Source organism: Hetaerina americana, unplaced genomic scaffold (genome assembly GCF_022747635.1).
Source record: "Hetaerina americana unplaced genomic scaffold, ioHetAmer1.1.p SCAF_7, whole genome shotgun sequence".
Lineage (NCBI taxonomy): Eukaryota > Metazoa > Arthropoda > Insecta > Odonata > Calopterygidae > Hetaerina > Hetaerina americana.
Genome location: NW_027287316.1, coordinates 2,162,625 through 2,187,377, shown reverse-complemented (window position 1 = coordinate 2,187,377; position 24,753 = coordinate 2,162,625). Strand labels below are relative to the sequence as shown.

The 24,753-nt window shown below is 41.7% G+C and overlaps 1 long non-coding RNA gene across 1 annotated transcript; it reads right to left on the bottom strand.

Annotated features, from left to right (window-relative positions):
- Positions 1 to 440: 440 nt before the first annotated feature.
- On the bottom strand, positions 441 to 24,709 carry LOC139696304 (uncharacterized). The gene is made up of 3 exons (XR_011702609.1): positions 24,607 to 24,709; positions 21,210 to 21,416; positions 441 to 1,234 (listed from the first exon to the last, which is right to left on the bottom strand). It is a non-coding gene; the product is annotated as an uncharacterized lncRNA (long non-coding RNA).
- Between the last annotated feature and the right edge of the window lie 44 nt (positions 24,710 to 24,753).

The window sequence follows — 24,753 nt, the reverse complement described above, 5'->3', positions numbered from 1 at the left end:
TGGAAATGAAAGGCCTTCCTGCTACACTTTTGAGGGAAAACAATTATTCTCTTTGGCACGAATCACTGTTTTATAACATAAATCGAGAAGCGTTTGAAGGCGATTAGATTTGAGTAGAATTTTATAAAAATTTCAGCTCTTTCGTTGAAGGAAATCCCAGTCTGCACGATAAAAGCGTCCCAATTGTATTAAATATTGCGATTTATGACAAAATTCCTAATGCTCTTTGTGTATTATTATATAAATTTATATACAACATTGCAATTTGTTTATCGAACTTTTTACCATATTCATCAGACAGAGAGCAATCATATAATGTGGCATTGCAAATATTTACATAATCATTGTAGACTCTCATCATACTCTTTTATGCTAAGTACATGGCAAAAGGTATCCAGCTCACACCTTTCGCCTTGAGGTATTCGCATTTGTTACAACGGTGAAGACAGTACACTTTATTGAAGACTCATGCGCAATATTAACATTAAAGTTTCACCGCAGTAGATAAAATATAATGTTACACTGAGAAAAATAAAACAATGCTTTTGAATCTCTTTAAGTTATTGACTGACCTTGCATAAGTTTTTTTTTAAATTCATATATCCATAATTTTATGAAGAATTCATTGTTCATATTAATCTATTCGTAGTCATTCATGTGTATACAAATTACGAACACTAAACGTCTTCATCCATTCCTGACTTCGTCAAGATGGAAGTTATTTAAAATAAAATTAATTTCCAGTTTCTCACTCTTTTCTTCGATTTAATCCTACGCTAATCCCACAAAAACATCTCCTTCCTTACACTTTTGGTTTCCCAAAGTCACGACGTTTAATAATATGACGGTAATAGCATATTGACGGATTCACAGAGGAATTCCCCTAAAATTAAATATTTTAATAATTATCGCACATTTTATTTTTAAAATTGACGTTTTTCAAAGAGAAATTTTCAAATCGCGGAACAAAATATCTTCTCACATAGTTTTGTTTGTATTAATCATAGCTTTTCACAGGCCTCCCGTCTCACTCCGTTTAGATTGCTCACCAACTACTTGGCATTCCAGAGGGAGGTCACAATCTACTCAAAAATCTCCCCGCCTCCACTCAATCATTCACTCACTCACTCTTGCGAGCACTAAAGAAGGCACTCGCCTTATCCTGTCTCGTCGCCTTCCTTGGAGGGCCGCGAGTGTCTGGCAGGGGGTGCCTCCCCGTCTCTAAACTTGCGTCCTGAAAAATGGGAAAGAAACACCAATCACACCAAAGTAAAGGGAATGGAGAAAGAGTAATGGGAAACTGAGGAAAGCCAACCAGAATGCCCCCAATCGAATTGAATGGAGTCAATTGATTATGAACGCGGGCGAGTGGCATTAGCAAGGGCCCTTTTGTGGTTGCTTCCTCTCGGTGATGAAACATGGAAACAAAAATGTCGACCACCGTGTTGAGTCAGTCGAAACAAATTAAGTTTGTGAAAGTTCACACGCGGAAAATGTTTTTGAAACGCCCTCCTAATTTTAAGGACCTCCTTCATTTCGGGCTAAAATAATGGCACTGGACTGGCAAGTGAAGGCGTAAACGGTTTTCGCAAATGCCATGTATGGATTGCGTCATGCTAGGGCATAGAAATTTCAGCACGCCGCTAACAGCATTTGTAAGAATGAAGAAGAACTGAAATTGATTAAATTGTGTCCATAAACAAACCAAAAAAACTCATACGGCGTATTTTAATAGCACAATGGATTTTGAAGCTCTTTTTAAGAGATACCTTGATTTTTCATTATTATGCTGGGTTCGATTGGATTTGGATGAGATATGAGTATCTCAGTTTTGACAGCATTTCTAGTGTCGTTAATTTCAATTCTTGCAATGGTGGCATTGAACACAAGTAAATAAAAAAGAGGTCGTTACTCTGTAGAAAACAAATTGCACGTAAATAGAATTATGCATAAAAGAACCGATTAAACATATTGAACCGCATAGAAATGTGAAAGAGGTTTTTTTTAAAGAATAACTCCTTATTCAGAATAAAAAATACTTCAAAGAGACGTAAATACGAAATGGAGCGCGTCTTTCTGTTGATTAGAAGATGAATAGAGACGTCCTTAAAAATCAGGGAATCAATGCGAATTGATCTTTTGATAAAGTGAAAGGAAATGAAAATGAAGGCCATCAGTGTGTTTGACAAGGAACCAATGCGAGAAATATTGAAGGAATCGGCTGAGAAAGAGAGCAAAGACAAGGGGAAATCCAGTGAGCCATCTTAATGAGGTTAGATTTGGCACGTAGAGAAATAGTTACGCGAGTTAGATCGGTTGTAAAGGAAAGAACTTGAGAAGAAATAGAAAGATGAGGCAATGAAGCGGATAATAACATGCGGGGAGAGAGGTCAAGAATGATGACCGGTCAATTTTATTAACATTGACGACGGCGTCTCATTGATAGACACCATCTGTCCCACAAGTATAAGGACTGAGTGGATTGAAAACAAATATTGCCAGAACTGAGAAGAACAAAATATTCACTCAAAAACGGTGTGCCCTTCTGCCTCCACACACCCTTGCCATCGGGTTTTCCACGCCGCGTACGCCTTCTGGGAGGCGGCACCCGGAATGCGGCTAAGCTCCCTCATCACGGCCCGTTGCAACGCTTCCACCGAGCCGTGGTAACGTCCTCTCAGCTCGGATTTGAGGCGGGGGAAGAGGAAGGAGTGTGGTGGGGCATCGTCTAAAAAATTTGGACCCTCACTCCTCACATGGTCTTGGCTAATCCCGCGTGCGAGTGTCCTTGTGTTCGTACGAGAGCATTCGCGGCACCAACTTCGTGCACACCTTCCTCATGCCCATGCTTTTGGTCATAAGTTAAGGCACATTACTATAGGTATGCCAAGTTCATCGAAAACCATACAAACGCTTAATCTACAATACCTGCCCAACAAAACCTGCAAGATTTTCTTCACTTTTAGAGGTTAAAGGGCTTAGTGAACGTTCGGCATCTTCTTTCTCTTCTCTGCCCTCCAGAGACAACTTGTGTTACTCAAAAACACCCAACATATCTACTCAAGGCTTTATAAGCTGACATGAGTCTCTTTCCCGGTTTTGGCCGGCTTCACGCAAACTTCGATAGCGTAGTGCTGTTCTACGAAATGAAGACAAAACGTGGACGAGTCACGTGGTCACATTGTAGATGTTTCGCAGACGAACAATCCGCACTTTGCAAAGGCTGCGAGCCAAGCACCACTGGCCTCCAACCGTTCCTAAGACTCCACTCCCTCGAAACCAGTCAGAGAAACCGCCGCCTGTCCGCCCGAGTATCCGGGAAAAAATAAGACATACTATTTTTGGAAAAGACATTGAAGTCTCACGTCTCTAGTAGTTGCAGATCCTTTGATCTTTTAAAAGGTAATTACGCCTCCACTTTTGTTTTTCAAGAAGTACATTTTTCAAGATATATGTGTGCCTAACCCTGAAAAACTAGCTCATGAAAATAAATGACCTTGGTCGATAAAACAGCTATAGGTAGTCGTATGGATATTATTATTATTATTTGCAAAGAAAACTTGCACTTCTACACCGATTTATTGGTACATACAACACGTTTCAGTTCATCGAACCATCTTCGATTAATTGAAATGCGTTGTACCTTACATTTAAATCAGTAGGAAAGGGCAAATTTTGTTTTCACATTATGAGGAACTTCTACTGCATCTCGCCTGAATCTGTTGATATTATTATGATCAAGTAATCTACCGGTTAAGGTGGGTTTTGGGTGGACACATCTACTAAATTCTTATTTTATTTCTCGTAAAAAAACACAATCCAGCAACCTAATCTACAACAAGTCCCTTTTCATTTCTGAGTACTTTCTTCCTCCCTTCGTCCCGTCCAAAATCCCAATCCTGTTCCTGCCCTTTCCTCATTTGCATAATATTCTCCCCTCTATTACAGTCTTCAACATCCCACTGCCGATAAATATGCTCTCCATTCATTTTTCTTGCCTGCATAGGATTGCTCCCAACAAACCCCTATCTTCGCTCATCATAACAAATACTTCGTCATTTGTTTTATTTTCGGTCCATTTCACCTTCTCCATTCTTCTCCACACCCACGTTTCTAAAGCCTCCAGTCTACGTCTATCCTCCTGCTTCAATGACCACAATTCTGCCCCGCACATAGCTACGCTCCACATCAAAGTTTTTACGAGTCTTTTCTTAACGTCCTTACTCAACGTCCCTGTCATCAACTCCCTCCTCCTTGTGAAAGCATCTTTGCCTAGCGCAATTCTTCTCCTTGCGTCCCAACTACTTTGACCGTGTTGGTCCAAAACACTACCGAGATACGTAAGATGTTCTACCTGCTCTAGTTTTTGCCCTCCTATTTTGATGTTTAGCTTAGGCCTTTTCTTTCTAGAAAATCGCATAACCTTGGTTTTATTAATATTGATTCTCATCTCATACCTGTCATACTGAATTTCCAATTCACTCAGCAATGCTTGCAACCCCTTGGCTGACTGACAAACTAGAGCTTGGTCATCAGCAAACCTAACAGATTTTATGGATTCCCTTCCGTATTTCATTCCTACCTCCAGTTCTTCCCATGCCTCTTTGAACATTTCCTCTGCATACAGGTTGAACAGCAACGGTGATAATGGGCAACCCTGCCTTACATCCCTTCCTAACACTGCCCATCCGGACTCCCCGTTCCCCACTCGCTCCTGAGCAGTCTGAGACATGTAAATATATTCGATATAGTATGGAAACATGTACAGGTTGCAGATTAGCCTCCTTTCCCTACAATCAATTCATAATTTCTTCAATATACTCATTAGTTTTTCCCAATTCACTCTATCAAACGCTTTTTCGAAATCTACGAAACAGGCAAATACCTCCTGGTTGTGTTCTATATTCCTCTCGATTAATAATCTCATTACTGCAATGGCATCACGCGTACCTCTACCCTTCCTAGTAGTAGTAGTTTTAGGGGTTTGTAGGGTGCGTCGACAGCTATGGTCATTTTGCTCTACCCTTCCTAAACCCAAACTGATCATCCCCTAAGTAATCATTTGCCCTACTCTCTATCCTTTTTTTTATGATCCTAAGAACAACTTTAGCTGCGTGGTATATCGAACTTATTGTCCTGTAGTCCTCACAAGAGGTAGCCTCTATCTTTTTCGGAATAGGTACTAGCACTGATCTCACAAAGTCTTCCGCTCAGAGTCCTTCCTCATAGTTACTACGAATCAGCTCATATAGCCTATTCCTCCCACATTTTCCTAAACATTTTAGTAGTTCCACAGGAATATTGTCTACCCTCAGGACCTTATTCTGGATATATAATAGCTGCATCTATGTGGTTTAAATTGAATTTACAGGAAAATTTATCATTAACTTCATTTAAAATTCAAGTTAAGTTTCATATAATGAATAACCTCTTGCAATACTCGTGAATCCCACGGATGCCCAGAAGAAAATTAATTTTCTTTATATATTTTGAATTGAGAAATGCTTGAATTTAGTATACTTTCTCCATATCTATGAATTTGATTCGTGTCCTAGGCATTCGCCGAGTGGGTTCATGTCTTTCTACCATTTCAGTCAGTCGGAGTCAATATTTCCTCGTTCATAAAGGGACTTCCTAACTTCAATCGAAGACTAGGAGGCCCTCCGATGTCGGTAACGCGTCACTTCGCCAAGGTTTATATTGCATAGGTTAAATACTTTAATTTGCAACTTTCTTCAATGTGTTCAGAAACCTCTCCCACTCTTGATAAATTAATCAATGATGCACCTTATAAATCCGTGATTTACTTATTTACGGTACAATAAAATTGTTTATTGACCATTCGCAAATTCTGAAAAGCTGAATCCCCATTAGCCCCTGTGTTTCATTAACAGGTCTGCATGTATGCTCCTTCCCAATCTTTCCCATTTTATTATTACATGCATTCTATTTTCCTCTATTTCATTCGTACCTTTTTCCTTGCCGAGGCAGAGTGGGAGAGAATACAGAAAGTATCGAAGAGATCAAGCAAAGATTTGGTGGGCCACAGGAAATTTAAGGGGACAAAGAAGCCATGGGTGATGATTAATAAAATGGAGGAGAGAAGAAAGTACAGGAGTCGAAAGGGAAGTGGAGATAAAAGAGTAGAATAGAAAACGGAATGGTGAAATAAGAAGAGAGACAGATGGAGCAAGGGAAGAAAGGCTAAACAAAGAATGTGCAGGCATAGAAGAGCGGGAACACGTGGGAAGGCATGACTTGGTGTGATGCAAAGTGAAGGGTATTACGTGGGATGGCACCAGGACATCGGGGGCACGTGCAGCAGGCATGGAGGTAGAGAGAGCAGGGAAGGAACTACTATAATAAAGGAAGGAAAAGAAGGCGCGGGAAATGACATCCCGGTGCAGCAGAGCTTACTGCAGTGCACAGTCGCCGCTGGAAGTGATGAGAACAGACATGGTGCCAATATCGAAGAAGAAAGGAACGATGCAATAGGAGTATTGCGGACCATTGGAGAGCACTGTATGGAGAAAGGGAAAGGATTTAGTGGATGCTTTGTTGATTTGATGAAGGCTGAGTGCGATGACAAAGGCTAATGAAAAAGAGAAAGGTGTGAATTGGAGAGAGAGATCAGGCTCATAGGAAAATCGCACTTAAAGGAGGAGGTGTGCATTAGGAATGATGAGAAGAGGAGGGGTTGGTTCGCTAATGGGAGGTTAGGCAGGGGTGCAGAGAATCTCCCTCTCCACGTGGAAGGCGTGGTCAGGACGTGCTGCAGGGGAGATGCAGGAGTGTCAGCTGGAGGGAGAAGGATGGCGCACATGGGATTTGCTCTTGACATGATCATTTTTGCCGAGGAAGAGGAACAATGGAATGGAATGTTGTAACACCTAAATGGGGGGGTATGGCTCGATGTTAAATAAGAGCTAGACCAAAGCAATGAATGCTGGTAGAGAAATAGACAACGAGATGGAAGGAGAACGGCTGGAACAAGTGGAGAAGTGCAAATATCTCATAGATGGAGGTAACAAAAGGCTGGAGGAGTGAGAAAGAAATGAAAATAAGGTTGGTTATGGCCGAGGAAGCGTTCAGAGTGTTATCGCGCGCGCATGGACGAGAAACTGTGATTGCATTGAAAAAAAGGCTGGAGCCTAATGATAAAAATCAAACGGAGAGACCGGGCGAGGAATGGGGAGGTGTAGAGGAGAAGAATGGGAGAAGATTGCTGGAATCAAGCGAAAAAAGAGAAATAGATTGGCTTGGACACGTGCTAAGAAAGGACTGCACCTTGAAGGAGGTTCTAGAAGGGGGTGGAGGGCGTTGGGGAGGGGGGGCAGGCGAAACGAAGGGCGATGTGGAAGGTGGTGACGGATTAGAGAAGTGAGGAGGAGGGCGTAGGAAAGGAAGAAAAGGCGGAGAGGCCTCCGTGGATCTGCCAGCCACGCCAGGCAGATGACCTGTGCCGATGATTCACTCCGACATAAACGCAATCGGAAGGGTGCGAATCGCCAGCGACTGAGAGCACTCTCGCAATTGAACTCGATCCAAAAAGCGACGATTCCCCAGTTCCACAATGCTCGATGGCGGGAACCGCGGTATCTGGCGACGCTGGTTTGCAAGGTAAAGCCTTTGCACCCATTACCATGCAGAATGTTTCGTTAATTTTCCCTTTTTGGATTTCACCAGCAATGTAGAACTTTAATTGGAGGTGACGCATCACATCAGAATGCTCTTGACAACACTACAACTATCGTTAATTTAGAAATAAAGGTTTAAAAAGGTAAAGCGGCAGAGAGGTGATAGCGTAAGGGGTGTACCTAGGATGGTTGTGATCTGTTTTGGAGTTTGGAGAGTGACTTACGGTTCACGGCGCAACTAAATCAAGCACTTGCTGTCAATCAAATGCTGTTCCCAATGCACTGAACTCGTATTAATTTGGTAAATAATATGTCAATAAAAACCCGAGTCAGCAACTATGGTCATACAAAACCACTCACTCCCTCCCCGAGAGCTAGACGTGCTGGAATTGCTCGTGCGCCCTGATCACCCTTAGGGCAGTACTGGTCGAAGTAATGATAATCACTCCCGGTGAGGTCACTATGGCTCCCGGCTAGGCCAAAGGATAGTAGCCAGAGGAAAAGCAGTCCGAATAAATAGTCTCCCAGTGAAAAAGTGCGTCTGACTTCAGTGGGGCGGCCATTCGGTGGGGAGGATGGAAAATGCTAAATAGGAGACGGAGAGAGGGAACATTCGACCTTTGCGACGAGAGAAATCGGGGAGCGATATTGGAGCGATAATCACAGGGAAAAACACACGGTGGAGTGTGCAGACAGTGGTCGCCATAGGAATAAAAAAGGCCATGGCGGTGAGATGAACGTGGCACCGGTGAATGATTATTGTTTGAAGAAAAAATTAGCCTCGCTCAACTAAGAGTAAATTACCAGCCGCACAGAAGGATTGCGATTGTTGCTGAAGGAAATCACTCAATAGTGAGGGGGGGTTGGATTGCGGTAATAGGCGAAGGGAGGGACCAAAGTGAACAAAAGATTGGAAGAAAGGAATGACCGCGGCGATTAAATATCATTATAGCAGGATCATTAAAACTAACCTGTGATTTAGCACATCACAGCAAACAGAAAAATTGATAATGGAAAACGTCAAGTGCGCCACTGAGAAATTAGTTAGGCCAAATTATGATTAAGAATCTACTTAGGATTTACGTGATCAGCTCACGCCGATCTTTGGCAAAATATACGCATTCAGATCACTTCTCATTAAGTGTGACGCTAAATTAAAGATAATGCAGAAAGGAAGGAATATGAGAAAATGCAAGGTGGCGCTATTGAAAAAAGGAATGCTTATCAGATGGAAGTTGATACGAAAGAAAATAGGCCGTTGATTTTATACGGCAAAATGCACTGTGATACGAATGAGGGCTGGCGCACGACCTAAACACAACCAAAGTATTCGCCTGAAAGACAAAAAGGCATCCTAAGGAAATAATATTAAAAATGTCTCGGAATTCTGTGTAACATCTCTGTAGGACAGTTGAAAGAAATTACCGGTAAAGGTAGGTTTTTGGATGGACACAGCTACTAAATAAATATTTTGTGATTCCTAACAAAATGGAAAATCCAGTATTCTACTCTACATTAGACCCCTCTTCATCTCTGAGTACTTTCTTCCTCCCTAAACCCCATCCAGCATCCCTAACCTGTTCCTTCACTCTCCTCGTTTGCCTAACATCCTCCCCACTATTCCGGTCTTCAACATCCCGCTGCCGGTCAATACCCACTTCATCCACTTCTCCTACCTCCATAGGAATGCTCCCAACAAACCCCTCTCTTCGCCCACCATACCAAGTACTTCCTCTTTTGTTTTCTTCTATGTCCATTTCACCCTCTCCATTCTTCTCCACACCCACATTTCAAAAGCCTCCAGTCTACGTCTATCCTCCTGCTTCAATGACCACAATTCTGCCCCGCACATAGCTACGCTCCATATCAAAGTTTTCTCGCGTCTTATCTTAATATCCTTACTCAACGTCCCCGTCATCAACTCCCTCCCCCTTGTGAAAGCCTCTTTGCCTAGCGCAATTTTTCTCCTTTCGGCCGTACTACTTTGACCTAGTTGGTCCAAAACACTTCCGAGATACGTAAACTGTTCTACCTGCTCTAGTTTTCGCCCTCCTATTTTAATGTATAGCTTAGCCTTTTTCTTTCTAGAAAATCGCATAACCTTTGTTTTATTAATATTGATTCTCATCCCATACCTGTCTCACTGACTTTCCAATGCACTCAGCAGTGCTTGCAACCCCTTGGCTGACTGACAAACTAAAGCTTGGTCATCAGCGAACCTAAGTGACTTTACGAATTTCCCGCCCACTTTCATTCCTACTTCCAGTTCTTCCCATGCCTCTTTAATCATTTCCTCTGCTTACAGGTTGAACAGCAACGGTGATAATGGGCAACCCTGCCTTACACCTCTTCCTAACACTGCCCGTCCGGACTCCCCGTTCCCCACTCGCACCTCCGCAGTCAGAGACATGTACAGGTTGCGGATTAGCCTCCTTTCCCTCCAATCTATTCCTGTTTTCTGCAGAATACTCATTAGTTTTTCCCAATCCACTGTATCAAACGCTTTTTCGAAATCTACGAAACAGGCAAATACCTCCTGGTTGTGTTCTATATTCCTCTCGATTAATAATCTCATTACTGCAATGGCATCACGCGTACCTCTCCCCTTCCTAAACCCAAACTGATCATCCCCTAAGTAATCATTTGCCCTACTCTCTCTTGTTTATGATCCTGAGAACAACTTTGGCTGTGTGGGATATCAAACTTATTGTCCTGTAGTCTTCACGTGATGTAGCCTTTACCTTTTTCGGAATAGGAACTAAAACTGATCTCACAAAGTCTTCCGGCCAGATTCCTTCCTCATACATACTACGAATCAGCCCATATAGCCACTTCCTCCCACATTTTCCTAAGCACTTCAAGAGTTCAGCGGGAATGTTATCCACCCCCACGTCCTACCTTAGTTTCATCTCCCTTAATGCCCTTCCTATCTCATCGTCGAGTAAGCCTGGACCTAAGCTATCGTCCTCTACGTCATATTCTTTTTCAATGGCTAACTTTGTTGGTCTAAGTTCTTTACTATACAGTTCTTCTATATACTCCTTCCATCTCTCATGGATCTTTCCTGTGTCAACTATTTTCTTACCCGCCTTGTCTCTAACTGCTTTCATTGATCACCCTTTCTTACTTCTCGATAAATATTTAACTTTGCTATACAGCGAACAATTTCACCCTTCCTCTGCAGGCTTTCCATATCCTCGCACTGCGTCTTCCACCATGCTTATTTTTCTTTATTCGTTGTCCACCTCAATTTAGTGTTTAATTCTTTGTACTTCATTTTGCCTAACTCTGTATTTACATTCTTCCATTTTTTCCGCTCATCCATCTTTGTAATCATCTCATCCGTGATCCATGGTTTCCTAGTCCTTTTGGCGGTAACGGTTCCGATAGTGTCTTTTGTGGCTTGCGTTAACCCTTACTTGATACTTTGCCATATTTCTTCGAAAGTACTTAGCTATTTACCATCCTCCATGATTTCCTCTACCGCCTGTTTGTACTCTTTCCTTTTCAAACCTTTTAATGCTTCTACATTCCATTTTCTTACTCGCCGCCCCTGCCTTCTCTTTTTGAAACGGACTCTATATTTCATAACTACTAAATTGTGGTCAGAGTCCGCATCCGCTCCCGGGAAGCTGTGCAAATTTATCACCCTGTTTCTAAACTTATGTGTAACCAGGATATATTCTAGCTGATACTTTTCTGAATCACCTGTGTGGCTCAGTTTGGGATAAGAAAGTAAACGATTAGGCGTGGAGCCATAGCAAAGTTTAGGTCACTAATGCGAAGGGAGATAGAGTTCAAAATTGAGTACTACGTTTATTTTGAGAATCCCTTCGACAGACATGGGCACATTCACTAATCATATTCAGGAAATAGGGCATTAAAGGAAAGATAGATGACATAATTAGAACCTGCAAATGCCTCAGAATGGAAATGTGCAGAAGCGAATGGAAAGTCGCGATGATCAGGGTAAGTCAAGGGAGAAAGACTGGGTGAAACAGTATTATCGTCCGTTCTTTCCAGTAAACCAAGGAGGGAATCGGTAAGGGGCATATGATCCGGAGGGAAAGTAAGTGTGGGATTAATGAAATCAATTAGATTTGCGGATGGTCAAGTGAACATTAGCCAGGCAGCCAAAAACAAGTACATTGCAGAATCAACGGGATTGGTACGTTATAACATCTAATAGGAAATAGAAAAACTAATAAAAAACATAAAGAAATACAGATAATGAGATTCTGTAGATATAGGAAGGGTAAGATAATCTTTAAGCTGGGGGACTTCAACCAAAGTAGTTAGAATAATAATTATTTACGAAGTGATATGGTGGGATGAAGAAGGACAATAAAAGAATTGAGTTAGGAAAAGAAGCATTTGCTGGAAGTACAGGTTCGCACCCAAAATTGGTAGGACTGATTTTTTTACAAGAATTTTATTGACGATATACTTACATAGACTTAATAATCTTCAAAGTATGCTCCTTGAGCTGCTACCCACGTTGCTCCCATTCCCCGTACGCCCGCTGGATATTTTCTTTGGGGATGCCGTTGATGACCCTCGTCGAAGCCTCTTGAACGGCCTTTATCGAGTCAAAACGTCGTCCCTTGAGCTGTCTTTTCATCTGGGGGAAGAAGAAGTAGTCCGGTGGTGCCAGATTGGGAGAATAGGGCGGGTGCTGCAACGTGGCAACTCCGTATTTGGCCAGTAGCTGTTGGTCGACACTCAGAATTTTCGGCACCATCTTGGCGCACACCTTGCGCATGGCCAAATACTGTGAAATAATGCGTTGGACGTTGGATGCAGACAGACCCAGCTGGTCTGCAATTTCTTCACTGGTTAAGCGTCGGTCTGTGTTCAGCAGTCCTCACTCTGTCCACATTCGCGTCGGCTCTTGCCGTCGACGGCCGTCCGGAGCGATGGTCGTCTTCAACGAGCTCCCTACCCTCTTTAAACAACTTGTGCCACTCAAATACTGTGGAACGGCTTAAGGCAGTGTCCCCATAAGCCTGCTTGATCATATCGAGGGTTTCAGTTGCCGTCTTCCCGAGTTTCGCACAAAACTTCACGGAATAACGTTGCTCTAAATTCAGATTCATTTTGTTTATCGACGCGGACAAAAAACTTGCTTCACTAAAAACGGTGTCCTCACTCAACGACAGCCCGCAGGCGACTGAGATTGGTGTCGGTCTGTTGCTAAGAGCCTCCTCCACCTTACCCTGCCAGGCAGACGCCCTTCCACTGCTCCATTCGCGCCAGAGAAAATCAGTCCTACCACTTTTGGGTGCCACCCTGTACAAAAGGAAATTTATGAAATGAAACGTACCTTTAGATGTGTTTATGGTTTGGAATCTTGGTCATTGAGCTAAGAGAATAAAAACAAGAGGCTTTTCAGTGTGGGTGTGCAGAAGAATGAAAAAATTAATCCTTTTGAAAACTTGTAAAGAAAGTGAAACAGGCGGAATTCTAGGCATGGCAAGTGGAGAGAGATGGCTGATTTGAGAAAATGTGGAAGAAGTGAGAGCAAGTGGATTAAGGAGGATATTCTGAGGATAGTTGTAGAGGGGAGAACTCTGTGGAGCTGAGACGGAAGGAGGAAGGGGGGATCCAATTTGCATTGAATTAAGGAAGGTTGAAGGGCCGAAGAATGAGTTGAATATAGAGTGGGAGGTTTAAGGAAATATTCAGACATGTTAATAATAGCTAAGGAGTACTTAAGTATGTATTTCTGTGGTCAAATCCATAGCCTACCCAAAGCCAGCGTGCTACTGTGCATATAAATTGAAATACTTGTCAGTGTAAGAACCATAAGTAAAGAAGACATCGACTCAATTCAGTTGCAGCAGCAACGGTGAGAGCCAGATTAAAAAGCGGATATATAAGTGGTGTCAAGAGAAATGATATTAATTCCAAATGACACCATTGATCCGAGAAATTAACAACAAGGGAGTTAGTGCGTTGATGCAAGTATTTTGAAACTGCTGGTTTAAGAACTTCAGAGTATATTTGCAGAAATTAAAAAAGAAAGCTTTCTTAGCATAAAATCTCCCTTCAACATTTAGAGCGTTACGTGGACGATGAAAACATTGAGTAGAGTTTATTACTTGAATAATATAATTGTATCATAAGGCCTGCCATCGTATGTGAGCCCTAGAGAGATTTACATACGTACAAGCATATCATTTTGATATCGAAAAACCAATTGAAAATTACGTCGGGGAAAAACCTAAGTCGCGTCCTGTATACGCGACATACGTACAATCGGTTATGGATTAGATTAAGACGATCTATAATATAAGGTTTAACGCTATCGATTATATTCCTTAGAAAATTTTTAAAATGTATCCTTTCCGATAAATGTAATATGGTTAAAATCAATAAAGAGAAAAAAATATCTATGAAGACAATAAGAGGAACCATTGGAAAATATCAAGAAACATATATACTATATATGTATATATACCTATATATATATGTATAAATATGTATGCATACATATATATATATATATATATATATATATATATATATATATATATATATATATATATATATATATACACGCACACATTAAAACACGAAATCCCGCAAACGGCGAACAAATACCAATTTATATAGGAACAGATATAAGGAAAAGGGATAGGAAGAAACACAAATGACGAACACAGGAGAGGTGGGGAAGGCGGAATCAAGCAGATCACAGAAGCAAAATTATTTCCTATACCGGGATTTGAACTCCGGATCTTTCCACTTGCCGGGCGGAGGCTCTTAACCACTCGAATATCCAGGATACGTAATTTCACTGAGTTCTGCGATGCTTTATGCCGAAGAATCGGGACACTTGGTTGCATAAAGGATCGCAGATCTCAGTAAATTACGTTTGCTGGGTAGCTCAAGTGGTTAGGAGCCTCCGCCCGGCAAGTGGAAACATCTGGAATTCAAATCCCGGTCTGGGAAATATTTTAACTTTCGTGATCTGCTGGATTCCGCCTTCCCCACCTCTCCTGTGATCCTCCTTTGTGTGTGTTCCTATATAATTTCTGTTTCTATACAAATGAGTATATATATATATATATATATATATATATACATATTTATATATATATATAATATATATGTTAATATATATCCCTCGCCGGACTACAACCTTGACGTGGTGCAAGGGCTTATGCGTTCCGATGACCCCTAGAGCTGTGCTGGCGGGAGTAATAATAATTGCTTCTGGTAGGGTCACCCATGCCAGAGATTGGAGGTTAGGAGCCAGACGAAAGGTAGTCCACGCAGCGTCTGTTCCTCAGTGAGGCGGCTGCAATGGCGTCTGACCCCAGTGGGGCGGCCAGTAAGTGATGGTGTCACGTTAAAAACACTATTGAGGAAGGCAACGGGAAACCACCTCAATTATCATTCCCAAGATAAACATGATGGACAATACAGAGATTTTGAGTCCTGGCAACTACGGGGCTCGGCCCAATCGGCCGTGTGTCGTTCCCGGCAGAGGGGGAGGAAAGGCTTCCGCGGTCGTCATCCCACGAAACCCTCGCAAGGGAAAACCAGCAGCAGCAGGACAGAAGACGCAGGAGAAGAAGACCAAATTAGTTAGAATAGGAACGTGGAATGTTAGGACAATGATGAGGACAGGGAAATTGGAGAATGATAAAAAAGATATTTTAGGTCTATGCGAGGTGAGATGGAAGGATAGCGGGGATTACTGGAGTGATAACTATAGAATAATGTACAGCGGCAGGGACGAGAGCCAACGAGGATTTGCCATAGTATTAAATAAAGACGTAGGAAGAAGTGTAGTCGACATAGAGCAGTTAACGGATAGATTATTTCTTATAGAGATAAAAGTTAAACCGACGAACTTGGTTATTATTCAGGTATATATGCAACCAAGCAACCATTAGGAAGAAGAGGTCGATAGGACATACGATCAGTTAGAGGACATAATCTCGTGTGTTCCTGCAGGGAAACATTTGATAGTGATGGGGGATTGGAATGCGGCGGTAGGCGGAGGAAGAGATGGTGATGAGGTGAGGGACTACGGTTTAGGCACGAGGAATAATCGCGGGGAGAAAGCAGTTGAGTTCTGCAGGAGACAGGGGTTAGTCATCACCAACACTTGGTTTAGACACCACAAAAGACGCAGGTATGCATGAAAAATGCCAGGTAGCTCAGAAAGATATCAGCTAGACTATATTCTGGCTAGACATAGGTTTAGGAACAGTGTGATAAATTCGCACAGCTTCCCGAGAGTGGATGCGGACTCTGACCATAATTTAGTTGTTATGAAATGTAGTGTACGTTTCAAAAAGAGAAGGCAGGGGCGGCGAGTAAGAAAATGGAATGTAGAAGCATTAAATGGTTTGAAAAGGAAGGAGTACACATAGGCGGTAGAGGAAATCATGGAGAATGTGAAAGATCAAAGTACTACCGAAGAAAAATGGGAAAGTATCAAGAAAGAGATAAATAAAGGTGCAAAAGACGCTATTGGAACCGTTAACGCGAAAAGGACTAGGAAACCTTTGCTCATGGATGGGATGATTACAAAGATGGATGAGCGGAGAAAATGGAAGAATGTAAATACAGAGTTAGGTAAAATGAAGTACAAAGAACTAAACAATAAATTGAGGTGGGCAACAAAAAAAGCAAAAGAAGCATTGTGGAAAAGGCAGTGCGAGGATATGGAATGTCTGCAGAGGAAGGGCGAAATCGGTGCGCTGTAGAGCAAAGTTAAATATTTAACGGGAAGTAAGAAAGGAAGAGCTATGCTAACAGTAAGAGATAAGGCGGGTAAGGTAATAGTTGACGCAGGAAAGATCCAAGAGAGATGGAAGGAGTATATAGAAGAACTGTATAGTAAAGAACTTAGACCAACAAAGTTAGACATTGAAAAGGAACATGACGTAGAGGAAGATAGCTTAGGTCCAGGCATACTAGACAATGAGATAGAAAGGGCATTAAGGGAGATGAAACCAAATAAGGCCGTGGGGGTGGAAAACATTCCCACGGAACTATTGAAATGTTTAGAAAAACGTGGGAGGAAGAGGCTATACGGGCTGATTCGTAGTATGTATGAGGATGGAATCTGGCGGGAAGACTTTGTGAGATCCGTTTTTGTTCCTATTCCGAAAAAGGTAAAGGCTACATCATGTGAGGACTACAGGATAATAAGTTTGATATCCCATGCCGCTAAAGTTTTTCTCAGTATCGTAAACAAAAGGATAGAGAGTAGGGCAAATGATTACTTAGGAGATGATCAGTTTGGGTTTAGGAAGGGTAGAGGTACGCGTGATGCCATTGCAGTAATGAGATTATTCATCGAGAATAATATAGAATACCACCAGGAGGTACCACCACCACACCCACATTTCAAAAGCCTCCAGTCTAACTCTATCCTCCTGCTTCAATGACCACGTTTCCGCGCCGCACATAGCTACGCTGCAAATCAAAGTTTTTACGAGTCTTTTCTTTACGTCCTTACTCAAGGTCCCTGTCATCAACTCCCTCCTCCATGTGAAAGCCTCTTTGCCCAGCGAAATTCTTCTCCTTATGTCCCTACTACTTTGACCGTGTTGGTCCAAAACACTACCGAGATACGTAAACTGTTCCATCTGCTCTAGTTTTTGCCCTCCTATTTTAATGTTAAGCTTGGCCTTTTTCTTTCTAGAAAATCGCAGACTACGCTTCTTCCTACCTATTTATTAATTACTATGGTAAACTCTCGTTGGCTCTCATCCCCGCCGCTGTATATTATTCTATAGTTATCATTCCAGTAATTCCCGCTATCCTTCCATCTCACCTCGAATAGACCTAAAATATCTATATTTCCCCATTTCATCTCTCGCTTAACATTCTCTAATTTCCCTGTCCTCATCATTGTCCTAAGATTCCACGTTCCTATTCTAACTAATTTGGTCTTCTTCTGCTGCGTCTTCTGTCCTGCCTCTGCCGGTTCTCCCTTGCAAGGGTTTCGTGGGATGACGGCCGCGGAATCGGCCGGGTGTCGTGCCCGGCAGCGGGCACGACACCCGGCCGATTGGGCAGTACCCCGCAGTTGCCAGGACTAAAAATCTCTGTATTATCCATCATATTTATCTTGGGAATGATAATAGAGGTGGTTTCCCTTTGCCTTCCTCAATAGTGTTTTTAACGTGACACCATCACTTACTGGCCGCCCCACTGGGATCAGACGCCATAGCAGCCGTCACACTTAGGAGCAGATGCTGCGTGGACTACCTTTCGGTCGCCTCCTAAATTTCGACCTAATTGGCATGGGTGACCCTACCGGGAGCAATTATTTCTACTCCCGCCAGCACAGCTCAAGGGGTCATCGGAACGACAAGCCCTTCCACCACGTCAAGGTTGTACTCCAGGGAGGGATATATAAATAAATAAATAAATATATATATATGTGTATACATGTATATATATATATATATATGTATGTAAACATAATATGTATATTACAAGGAAACCATGTGGAAAAGACGATATGACTCGGAAGATGGACGATGAAGGATGATGGGAAAATATTAAAGCGGAATTAGGTTTAGTGAAGTATGTGATAAGAAAAATCAAATGTAGCGGAAAGGAAGCATATCGTAGGATGCAGGGTGCGAGGAAACCTGGGTTTCACAAAGAAGGGGTTGAATGGGAGCAATCAATGTTCAAAAAGGGGAAAGTGCTACGAGAGAATAAAAAGATATTTCTGTACACATTGATACGGGAGAAAACATTTGAATAAGCAGGAAGGAATGGAGATAGATTGAAAGAAAAATTTAAGGATATACCTGATTTTGATAATAGACCAGCAAGTTTAGACAAAGAAACAGATTTTTGCGTACATACATAAGATGAAGCTTAGGCCCAGGCATATGCTTAATTGCAGGGTACACTTAGAAAGAGCAAAGAAGAAAGGGAAAGGAGGCTCAAGGAAAAAAAGGCGGTGGGGATAGATAAGACCCCCACGGAATCACTTAAGGATACAGAATATGTAGAATTAAAAGTTTTTATGGATTTATTCGTAGCATTTACGAAGGAGGCAAAATTAGGACATCTATGGCCTAGAAATCTTCCCTTCAACTGAAAATGATATGCGATGTGTAGCGAAATGGATAAATGGATGGATGAGGTAGAACGAGGAGAGTGGCGAGTATGCGTGTAAAATGGAAAGGGAGAGTGAGGAATGAAGAAGTGATGAGGAGAGCGGCAGATGAGATCCCTGGATACCATCGAAAATAGAAAAAAACATGACCTAAAATGACGATCTTGACGGTGGACAAATTTGGCTGAATTAATTCGCCAGAATAAGGTTGGTTCCCGTGTCAAAATGTGAAATTCAGCCATATTATTTGAGAACTACGGATTAAGAAGTTTTATTTTGCCCGCTGCCAAGGTGGCATGGAGAGAAGTACAAGGGATAGGAATGAAAAACGTAGGGAAATTCATGAAGTCAGCTATTGCTGCGAATGAATTGCTTAGCGAAGTTTATCAGCCAAAAGTTTAAAATCATTGATGAATACTCGTGATGCGTATGGGATGAGAGTCATTGTGAATTATGCAAAGGTTTTCGAGAAGGAAGGAGGCTAGAGCAGCAGGCGCGTGAAAATGACGGCGTACCTTTGTACATTATATAAGTGGAATAGTTCACGACTGTTGGAAGTGTTTAGCACCGAGTTGGTCGACACGTCGACACACCAACATAGTTGACACGCACGGAGAAAACTGTGTTTGGTGGACAAGCTTTGGGGAGGAGGGAACTAGCGACACGGACATTGAGTAAGGATTGTCTGGGGAAAACATTTATTCGGAACGCGGTCTTGGACGTTTCGTAAAATGGTAGGCGTTGATTGGTCGACTTTGAGATGTGGGGGTGGAGGATGATGGGAAGGGGAAAATGGGAGGATAGGAGAGAGACGGGGACCAAGAAGTAAGAGGGGGGGTGGGGGGCGAGAGGAAGTGGGGGGAGATATACCCAAAGATGGATGCAGTGAGCATTTCGATTGGCGATGGAATGCTGCAGAAGGCGGGGGAGTAAATGAACGGGCGTGTCGGATGAAATGAGGAAGGGCGCTAGAATTTGCTTCATGAGGAATCCACGAAGGGTATGGGTATGTGTGGAGGGAGACATCAGCTCTTGTGTTGTGGTTGGAGAGACTATATCAGCGCTCAGTTTGTGCCCCTTAATGACTTACCTTAAACGGTAAACTAGTAAGTAATAATAACTTACGATACTTTAGTAGTTGTAAATATAATTATATTTTCATAAAAATATATTTAGAAAAACTTCGAACGTTTGAGAAGTTTTATAGATCGGTTATTTGATGCGATGCGATGGCGGAGATTATATCCATCTTAAACTTTTTACGGTGAAATCCATTGATGCTTACATTGTTTCATATAGTACTTAGCCGTGTTACCCTCGTCACCTCTCCACCAGAGTGAAAGGACGAGGCGAAAACATAATATCATATCACCTACTTGGACCAGGCAAATATTAAAAGGACGATAAGCCTCTATTTATCACATCTAAAGCAGCTAAAGCCTCCTTTAGCTCCGAAGAAACTCTAAGACAATCTTCTCAAATAAATAATTGTTTAAACAGTCGTCTAGATTTTCAAACAAAGTACGGGACAAGGAGGAGAAAGTAAGTATCGGCTCAATTTGAACGCCGTAAGAGAAAAACAGAAATAGGTAAGTTCTATACATAGAAATAAGTAACCTCTTCGGAGTTTTATCAGGAAGAAAACATCATTGTAAAATGTCATCTCAGATGTGGAGAAATACCACTGAGTTGGTTCAAGATAATGACTTGCGGGATGAGCTCTCTCGGTGATGAAGTTTCGTGTAGCAAGCACTTTAAATAATGTGACATCAATTTAACAGAAGGGAAATATGAAACCAGAGGTATTTTTTCCCACTTAATTGCAAACTATTTAAACATATTGATTTTCACACTAAACTAGTAGAATTGGCTAGTTTTGAAGGCTTAAGACCTAATCAATTCTTTAATTTCCTATTCTCACGCTAATTACTAACTGGGCACGGCTAGTATTAACTAGATTTACCATTAAATGTACTGCATCTGCGGGCGCAAAATAGAGACTTCTCACTAGAGGCTGAGGGGGAGGATGGATGGAGGGTGAACCTATAATAAAGGCTTCCATTGACTTAATGTAGAAATGGTGCGGGGGAGTACAACTCGGAAAGGAGTTTTCGGCTAACAGCGATTCATGCTCATTTTTATAGCGACTGCATGCTCCTCTGAAACGTTAATTAAAGCGTGCGAGATCTTGAAAACTACGTATCTCTGACATTTAGGGAACGATAGAGCTAGGTTAAGACTAGGCAAGTGTCTTCAAAAAAGTGAAAAAGCACTGTGGCTCGAACATGGACACTTCCGGTTAAGCTACGGTGTAATACTCCGTCACGGAATTAGGTTGCGCTTGATGAAATTAGGATAACAGAAGTTCAGAACAAGCGAAGGGGAGAGGGCGCCACTACTCTCCTGCGCATCAACCTCCCCGTCGTGACGAGGGCAGAGGAGGGTGCAGACCGGAGTGCTCTACTCACGTGAGAATGCCCGCGTCCGCGTCAAGGCATTAAGTCCAAAGTTAAGAGGTCGATGATGCAACAACGCCCACAGCACCAGATTAGAAATGATCCTCTCTCGCATCGTTTCTTCGCTTCTCTTTTGCACATTTCTTCAGTTTTGGGGGGTTTTAATCCGGGTCTTGAGGGAAGCTCCCACTTCATTAAAACGCTTCCTGTTCATGTGTCCTTGGATTTCAAAATAAAACGTCATTTTAGGTGACACAGCAGGGCTCGGGGTCAGCATGTTACACAAAATGAGAACAAAAACTTATCCAATTAAAATTCAAAAATTGAAAAATATTTCAGCATGAGTATGATACTTTGAATAGTCATTAGTATTATCAATTAGTAGTACCGATTGAAAATAATTTAAAAATTGCACTGCAGAGTGATGTTAAAGGTCATGATTTGGGGAACAGGGATGAGTAGAGAAGGCATATGAATGAATGCGCGAGTCAATATGCAGTGAAGAACACCTGGAGAATCACTTTACGGAAAATATTTTGGAATTTTCACAGAATAACGTGATGATGAATTTTCTGGTTAAAAAGAATTTCTGTTGCAAATAATTGAAAATATTATTCCAATAACAAAAATGAAACTAAAACTACACTCCGAAAGGCGGATATGCGGCTATGTCGGGGGAAAAATTAAGTTATGATTTATCATTCATGTTTTCAGCTGCTCAAAATGAGCAAGAATAACATCGCTCGTTTTATACATAAAATAGCATAAATCGTAAAATAAATACTGCAAATCAAAACTGATATAAGAATACACTTAATACTTATACTTGCGGAATGAAGTCTTAGAGAAGACAGAGAGGGTGAGACAGTAACGAAGGAGAGAGAGAGAGAGAGAGAGATGAGAAAAATGCAGCTTTCGAGCACAGGTGTATCCAAGAAAAGGGCCATTGACGAAGCATGCGGCAGCGGGGCAAATTCTTAAAATATTGGCGCAATGCTTGGGCTCTGGGGAGAGGTTATTTGGAATCGCATTGTCCCATCAAGATATCTATCTCAGAATGAGCCCCTATCGCCTCAATTCAATACATTTTGCGGATGCATACATCATCATCCAATGCTGGGAAAACACTTACTATTGCCATGCAAAAGGTTTATGACGCCTCGTAAAATTCTTTCGATTGTGAAAACATCGTCTTCAAAAGAGAGTTTCAAGAAGGAGGAAACGTAACGAATATATATCACGACATAATCAAAACAGCATGAGTAATTTCCAAGCTTTTTTAAGCATTGAACCCGTCATTGGACACCCAAATTCGACAAGAATAAGTTTAAAATAATGTCGATGAAGAGAAGAAAACAGCGATGTAGGAGCAAAAGAGTTTAGTTCAGCAAACCAAAAGACATGCAGACGAAATTCACAGAAACGGTTAGCACCACCAGCTGATTGAAAAATACGGCATGCTGTGAGGATTAATTTTACTTACATATTTTTAAATAGGGCGTTGGTGATCACTCCATCCAAGAAAAGATGGCATGTGGAGCCGGGATGATGAGGAATTCTTACATCGCTTTCGATAGCTTGTTTGTGTCAAGTATTTTCGACGGCATAATAATTTAAATCATTACGGCAATATTATTTTATCTACCTTAGTAGTAAGTTTTCTGTTGTAATTAAAATTTATCGGAGACTGCGAGTAGCGAGGAATGATATGCGCTCCTATTTTGGATTGTAAATATATTTGCCAGGGATTTAAAGGCATAGGCAAAATTCGCAAACATTAAACTAATAAAATCGTATGTCGTTATCTTAAATAATGAGCCTAGAACACAAAAGATCCGGCAGATTGATTTCGGCGATTTAAGTTGGAAAATATCAATCGCTTATGTGGATTCTCTAACTGTAGCCATTTGAACTCATACAACAGGGTTCATGGGGTTTTGACATTTCCAAAACTAAACTTGATGCTCCAGATAATTTTGTGATGTCTTATTCAATAAAGGGAGGTATCCCTCAGCAATTGTCGTACCAATTCTAAATGTAACCCCGATATTCCCACCACAAATGCTAATACCTCGGAATCTAATGCCTCGGAATTTAAGATAACCAATATGCATATGACGCTAATGATGCCAATGCAACGATCTTCTGTAGTACTTGGGATGCATTATCCACAACGTCAAACTCTACTGCAGAAATGAGTTATAATTTCGAAAATATTAATCCATTAGAGAAGGAATGAATACATTTTATGCACTACGGTTCATTTAAGCAGATAAAATATGTTGCCTTGGTGCTTGAACATTAGGAAACTTTAAATCAGCATATGTATTAGTTGAATCAGCATATCGAATGAACGATCGAGGTAAACCGTCCATCAATGTCGGGTAAATTTACTGGTTTACATTTGCTTTACACTACATCTCTATTCGTGTTGGACAATGTTTACGGGCGTATGTTGGCATCCATATTATCAAATGTTGGTAATTAGCAATTTAGTATGAACAACAATGAGGAGAGCGCAATTTGTTTGCGTTAATTTACATGATTAGGGATCATGGCAAAAATACGATAATCCTTTTGTTTTATGAGGTTCGGTCATTCACGGAAGGAGCATTAGCATTTATGAAATTAGGTACTTCGTGAACAGGCGAGGAAATAAAGCTATTTAAATTTCATCTATACAATAATTCAAGTTTAAATTAAACAGCATGAGCATCTCGCATGAATGCAAACCTAATTAACAGAGGCTTATCATAACATTAAAAACGACACAGTATTTTCCAAGGAATATATAATTTTAATAAGGACATTTACATTCCAATACATCATTCTATAAATTGATCTAAGCTTACAAGTATTGAATCGACATCGCTTACACGTACAGAGAACACCAAAACAGACTTACAATTATAATTGGAATTTCATAATCACTAGGAAATTCATTTGACACGAGGACAAAGTATTTGGGCTATTTAGGCCGTTATAAATATTTCATAATGGGGACTACACCGTCATAAGATTAACGATGCCCGCTCATTGACAAGGGACCAACGTTCAAGGTTACTCAGTGACAAGGAGTTGTTTGCTGAATGAGCGGGCGCTGTGCCGACGGCTTCTCCGTAAAAGGAATGCGGTAAAAATACAGACTTTATTCACTCGCTGCTATAACGTTACCCCCATAGCATAATTAAATCTCTGTAATTGGATTTGGACTGCTGTATTTATTCAAGTAGTTGGATGACATTTGCAATTTCTTCAAACACTATAAAAATACAATCGCTCATTGAATGGTGCCTCTTAGGAACGTGGAAATGGGAATTGGTGTGGCGGTCAGAGGCGGGAGGGGCGCGGAGGCAGGCGAACACCCGCCCGCCCCTGCTGGCCTCTCTCGGGGGAGAATCGAACTTACTCTGGGGCGTCCGGTTCAGCGCTGACCGCCACAAATCCCCGTCTGCAGCAATAATAGAAACCCCCGTCGGGGCCCAGGCCCCCGACCTCCGTGACCCCCACCTCTTGAGCGCCCCCCACGTCCTCGTCCTCCTCGTCCTCGTCGGCT